We start from the raw sequence: 7,134 nt of genomic DNA, 5'->3' as shown, positions 1-7,134 counted from the left end.
TGAACAAAACAAATGGCCCACAGTAAAAGACTTGAATTAAAACAGTGAATTATCTCAGGCAGTTTTCTCCATTTAGCTAAACCCTTAACAAGTATTCTACATTGCTTTTTGTGACATAAATTCAAATGTTTTCATATGATCTGTGAGCCAGGACCCCAAACTTGGGCCACCGGTACAATCTGGGGGAATAATTCTCGTAGTGATTTTTGGCACGGTTACACCCCTAGTGCTAGAAAATCTGTGATGGCATTGCAGTAGAGGTAGCTTTCAGTGTGTTTTCACTTTATGACCCCATGCAATAACACACATTTCAAAGCTAGAACACAACACCTTAAAGTGATGACTTCTTTTTTCTTTCTGAAACTTTTCTCTTTGTTGTCTCTAGATTTGTGGGAATATAGTTCAGACTAGATGTTTTTCAGGCAAATTGTTATAATCAGCATCCTTGGTAATGTATCTATGACTGGCAGTGACTAGCAACAGTTATAGTAGCAGGATGCCATAGCTAGCAGAAGAAGATATTATAATGTTCAAGAGGCCGTGTATTATGTTCACTGCTGTACTAAGAAGCAGATGGCTGCCTACGTCTCCATGCTGACCACCAGAGAGGGAGACCAATCTGTAGATATCTGCTCTGAACACACAGATGTCTTCATCATGTGTTTGGCATTCTGTGACAATATTGATGCCCTTTAGTTACAAAAGTGTGGCACTAGAACCATTACAAGGCTTGTAAACATCAGGAAGGTTGCTTCCACTGTTGGCTTAGTGTTTTAAAGTGTTTTTGTTCCCTTGCAGCCAAAGGAAAGACAAGTGCCTAAACACTTTTGACCAGCAAAAGGGACATTCAGGACACATTCTTATAATTTGGCCAGAAAAGGGAAGTCTCCCCAGAACAAAAGCATCAACCACCAAGGTCAATGAGCTCAGGTTTCAACTTTCCTGTTCCCAAAAAAGGTGAAATCTGAAGTCATGAGCTCCCACCATGCAAGGACTGCTTCACAAAACATGCACAGCAAGCCAACTACCAGGCTGGGGGCTGAGACTGTGTTTCAGTATTGAAGTGTGTTCAGGTCTGGAGTCTTTTTACACATGAGAAATTTGGGGCAGATTGGACGATGTATGCTGACATTAGAGCGACTTCCTTTTTATGACAAGTCCTCAAAATTCGCCGTGCTGCCATAGCAACACCTACACCGTATCCTGAAAACACACAGTCTCCGCAATTAAACATCATCAGCATTTGTGTGTGTGTGTGTGTGTGTGTGTGTGTGTGTGTGTGTGTGTGTGTGTGTGTGTGTTGGATTGTTACAGTAAGACAAACCACTGGGGAAAGGCTTAAACACCTCAGTACCAATAAACAGGCCTTTCTGCAAACTAGTTCCTATTTGCATGTATCTTTTCAAAAATATACACACTCTCATACATATTTTGTACTCTGTCAAAAATGTGATAGTCAGTGTCGGGCCTTTTTTTTTTTTTTTTTTTTTTTGAGTTTTTGGCACAGCATTAAATACATGAACTGTAGCCATATGACAAATTGTAATGGCATCGAAAACCCTTAAAGTGTTGGTATTCATTTGATGGTTCTTGTATCTATAAAATATTGAGACTGGCATTGTCAGTCATACATTATAATTAAACTTACAGTAAATAGAGGGAGCAAACTGACCTTTGATCTTCCAATGACCTTCAGCAGATTCAATTCATCCTAATTTCTGTTAATCATGTGACCTGTATTATGGCCTTATAGTCTTTAGAGTGGGAATGTGTCAGGGTAGCAGAACATGAATTTCCAATGAAAAAAAACAGCATGTTTTATGTGCAACTTGGATAGTGTTATGACCAGGGGTCATTAGGTCCTATGTTTTTTTTCATTGCAGTGCCTGGTGCAGGTGTTCCTCCCTGCCAGAGGAGGTGCTGCTTCTTTTCTTTGCCTCTCCTTTCTGTTTCCCAGGTGGTGGTGGTTGGAGGCGGCTGATTGAACATCTTTAATAGGACTGCTGCTGAGGACGCCTCTCTCTCTCTCTCTCGGCCCTTTGTCTGACTCCCAGCCACACGCACTAGTGGGAAATGTTTGTAATCTTTGTTATCTGTTGTATTATTTATAACAAAGATTCTTTGTTAAATGTTGCAGTCCTGGTAGGTGGGGGTGGGTAACCTTTTGTTTTATGAATATTTTCTCCTGTTTTTGTTAGGGAGTTCAGGTTAGAAACCTGTATTTTATTTTACGCATCTTTATTTTCAGGTCAGTTAGATTTAAAATTAGAAATGTTTTGTTTGTTGTTTTGGCTATTGCTCACCCTGAAGCAAAAATATTTATTGTTGTGAACAATAAATCATATTGGACTGCTTATCGGTTTACGCTGGTCTCTGGGAGTTGGGAAGGGGGCAGAGAGCATTTATGCTGCGCACTGGTTCCCCTAGGCCAGGGCGTAACAATAAAGAGTCACACAATAACCCCAAAAATGGATTTCAATCATTACATGTCATGGTAAAGACCTGTCCAGGGTGCACCCCACATCTCACATCTTACCCAGTGTCAGCTGGGATTGACTCCAGCCCCCCATGACCTGAGTTTGGTTGAGCAGTTAAGGATAATAAATGAATGAATGAATGAAATTTCATAGTAAAGTGTGCTGCGAGACTGGGGAGAGGATAAAAAGTTTTATAGTTTTTTTTTATTCAGGGTATACTTTACATACATACACAATAAACCTTCAATATGCAATCAAGATCAAGTGGAGGACACCTTTCTTGATATGTATTATACAGATACTTGCATGGATATTTATGCATGTAACGCCCTGGGGACGGAAAAGTCGCGATTCGACAGAATGGCTCGAATCCTGACCTATAAAGTGTTGATTGAAGCTGACTGGCTGTCTTAAATCAGCAATGCACAGGACATGTCTCCGCCACCAAGATAAGGACAGGAACGTCTAATAATTCAATACATTGTACACATTTTCTCCTGGACAGCTTTCCAGGCTCACAGATCCTTTCCTGCTGTAATCCCTGTGAACATAAGGGTAGGACAGAAATACATAGAGATGTTAGAACAGATTACACATTAGCTGTACAAACTCATCATCATCATTATCACAAACTAATTCAAAGCAGTCATCATGTGCACGCACACATTGTTAAAAGAAGTATATCTCTGGACTAACTTTCTTCCACCCGTTCCGTACTAATAGAGTTTATAGATAAAGAGTTTATTTCTACCTGCTGAGTGCCTTTGTCCCGATGAGACATTTATTAAACACTCCAGTTCACGGTATCACATCCAGTCTGGGAACATACGGCCTCCCCCCTCTCCCCCTGGATTCGTCCCGAGGGGGATTGGTAGGCTTGCTGGGTGTTGTGCTGGGCGGTGGGCGCTGCTCACAGGTGGCCTGGGGATGGGTGTGCCACGTCCCGTCTCGGTAGGTGCAGTAGCATACGGTCTGCTCGTCAATGTTCACACGCTCCCCTGCTGGAATCACACGGTTCCCAGCAAAGCAGTTGGGACCTACAGTGACAGGAAAGGCACATTTAATAAAGTGGAATCTTATTTTATCCGTGATATGCACGAGTGACAGACGTGTGGTTTATTATCACTAATGGTATCATTACTTGTTTGTATTAGAGGGATGAAAGCTTATTAACTATCTAAAATACTCACATCATAGACACTACCATTAACTATTCCTGTATCATATTAACCACAAAATCACAGGATTGAATTGACAAAACACTGTGAGCTTTATACTAGGTTTTAACCTAGTGTTATATTTGAATATTTATAAGAAGGCAGATAGCCAATGTGTTTTTCTCCACTGTAGCTTCTGTGTTTACCACAGACAGACGTGACACAGCGCAGTTTGGTTTGTGTTCCCACAGAAGTTATCATGTTTAGGCTTTGTAGCTCATAGATACGCGCCTGTAGGAACAACACACACACATACACACACACACACACACACACACACATCGTGTATTACAACCTTTGAACGAGACTTGGACAGCTGTTGGCCTGTCCACGTCATTGGTAGCTGGCCAATAGAACTCAGTTGTGTGTAGGTCCTACTTCTGTAGAGGATGAAATGTGAATAATAACAGAGATCGGGGCTCATTCTGACTGGGATCCTGCAGAGTGATGTCAGTCTGAGTCCAGCGCTGCATAACTTCACCTGTAATTTAAATAAAGCATTGAGACCAGTCTTTTTTCTCCGGTTGTGTTTTTCTTGGGCTTCCAATCTCCAAACCTCCAAACCTTTACTCTAGTCCTGTTTCAACTCACTCACATTCAAATATAATGTAATTAATTCCCAAAGCTGCTCAGAGTTATCGTGGTACATGGCTCTCCTGCCAGCAGTCAGTTGTGGTTAAACATGCAGGGACTCACTGAATGAGAATTGTTTTCTGATAATTCATTTATCTGATAATGTGTTAAACTTACTGTTGTTTTCTGCTTTAAATAAAAGACTGCAGGTTATGTGACAACACATTAATGTGTGTATGATATTGATAGAAGTGTGCAATATTATGCACAGGAAGACTCTTATCACTGTCATGGAAAAAAACCCATCCCTCCAGATGCTATTTCTTTTCCTGTGTTCATTATATGTGATATTTTCAGAAAGCATGATGTTTTGGCTGGACATATTGAATGCCAATACCAACAGCCTTGGTATCATTTGCATTCCTAAATCACAGATGGGGGTTCCTTTATTTGGCAGCTACCTGTGAAACAATTACCAACAGCAGCCAGCAGGAGGACAGGAAGCACAGTTCATCTGATGCCAGATCCAACTGCGTTCCATAAAGCTCACAAACTAATGGATGACATCAAGGTGGCTACATCCACTTCTTTTATACAGTCTCAGCTTAGCTTTACCTGAACGTTATAATTTGTGCAAGTGGAAGGTATTTTTTTCTGTATAATCGAACAGATTTGAAACATAATTTATGTGCACTTATATCTTCTTTTTAACCCAATGTCTTTTTTGTATGCGTCTGGAAGCTGTCTGTACACATACCTATCAATCCTAAGGCCAAACCAGTGAACGATAAACCCATTGCACGCCCTCTCTCCGTGTCATCTTTGTATGCATCAGCCAGCATACCCAATCCTGCAAAACAGAAGTAAAAATCATCAAACTAAGTGATTATAAACATGATTGTATATTTTCTTTCAAATCTATCTATACACCATGAAAGTCTGGGGTTTCTTTTTTTTAATTCACTAAATTGTAAGTGTTGATTTTATGGATTAAATCCAATATTAAACATGTCTGACCTGCCACGGACAAGCAGGATCCACCCACACCCTGCAGTGATCTGGCGAGAAGCAGCAAGATGTAGCTAGATGAAAAGGCAAACACTGGCAAGAAACAAGAACATAGAGATTTAGATTGATAATACACAAGAAATAGCTGCTTGCTTTGTGCAGCAACTGTTGTAAAGAACACACACACACACACACACACACACACACACACACACACACACACACACACACACACACAAAAGACGTTTTGAACTAATGAAAAGCCAACTTCTTTCAGTTCAACACTTAACAAGAAATTGCTGTGACCAAAATGTTACAGTTAACTTTTATGAAGTGAGTACATGTTCTAAGACACTGCCATATTGACTTGTCAATCATAATAACTGCTCCTTATCATCTATTTTACTCTAAATGTGATGATAATTCACAAAATTAGCATCATGCAGCACTGAGAAAGACTTAAAACTAACCATTAGGACCATAAACTAATTTAGAGAATATTTACTGAGGTAATAAATCAAGTGAGAAGCAGCTTCATGTTCCCATTGACTTACATACAACCTGTCAATGGAAATGGAATCCACTGTTCATACACAAGGAATGTCTGTCATCCATCAAAAGCTTATCCAGAGCTTTACACAGTCCAAGTAAAACAGCAGAAAAGTAAACTATCACGTATCAAGTCAAACACAAGACAGAAAGTCTCATGATGGTAAAGATTTAAAGATTATCTCATCAGGCAATAAAACCAGTTTGACTTGTCAATCTTAAATGCTTATGTTATTCTTTATGCTTATGAAACTGAATAAGTTGTTGCCCTTAGTAAATGTCCCTGCTTTGCTGTTTGATGGCTGGCTGCACACTGTTCTCTGCTCTCTGTAAAAACTGAAAATATGGGTAAGTTTCAGCTCCAACTTCTTATGTTACTTTTTAGACTAATTAGTCTTGTGAAATACATATTTTCTACTGTATATTTTGTCATTGTATTTTCATGTAGATTTGACTGCTGAAATCTCGATTTATCTAGAATTGTCTTGGGATCAATTGAAGCAATTGCTCAACACTTTAAAAAAACAGATACATATAGATGTGCATAATACATACTTAAGGATAACTTAGAAACTTTCTTTCTGAAATTAGCAGCTCCACTGATCACACAGCAAATAGCACATATTTTCAATCTTTCCATAGCAACAGGCATAGTTCCTAGTATTTGATAAAATGCTTATATTTCTCCATTATAGGTGGGAATAAAACAGACCTTATTTATTATCAAATCTCCAAGTTATCCTATGATGAAGTATTAGGGCCAAATTTAGAAAACATATATAAATTTAATAACAAGATTAAAGTCGTAAATATTTAATTAATTACCAGAATAAAGTCAGGCTATCGGTAGATGCATCAGCGGGCCATTCAGAGGGGTGTTGTGGTGTCTCAAGAAACAATCTGACTGATAATTAAGATTTTTGATCCAGAGGGAGTCAAACTGCGGCGATCACGGCGTCTCTGGTGGCAATTATAAGTAGGACAGCCTACCAGTTATCTTCGACTTTATTCTCGTGATTAATTAAATATTCATGACTTTATTCTTGTATTTAATTCAAAATGTATTACTTTTTTTTTTTCTAAATGTGGCCCTAATATTCTGTCATTATGTCCTGGCTTGCTAAACTCCTGGAATCCTTAGTGAATAACCAACTCAAAGCATTTCTCTTTCCTTGACATTACAAAAGGCGTTCCGCAAGGGTCTGAAATCCTGGGGCTCATCATATTTATGTCTGTCATGCTCATCTTTATGCAGATGACACTACTATTTATTGCATTGCGGGCTCTGTAAAATTAGCTGTTGACAGCCT

The sequence above is a fragment of the Centropristis striata genome, chromosome 13 (genome assembly GCF_030273125.1).
Source record: "Centropristis striata isolate RG_2023a ecotype Rhode Island chromosome 13, C.striata_1.0, whole genome shotgun sequence".
Taxonomy (NCBI): Eukaryota; Metazoa; Chordata; class Actinopteri; order Perciformes; family Serranidae; genus Centropristis; species Centropristis striata.
The sequence above is the reverse complement of the archived record's forward strand: the minus strand, read 5'-3'. Positions refer to the sequence as shown.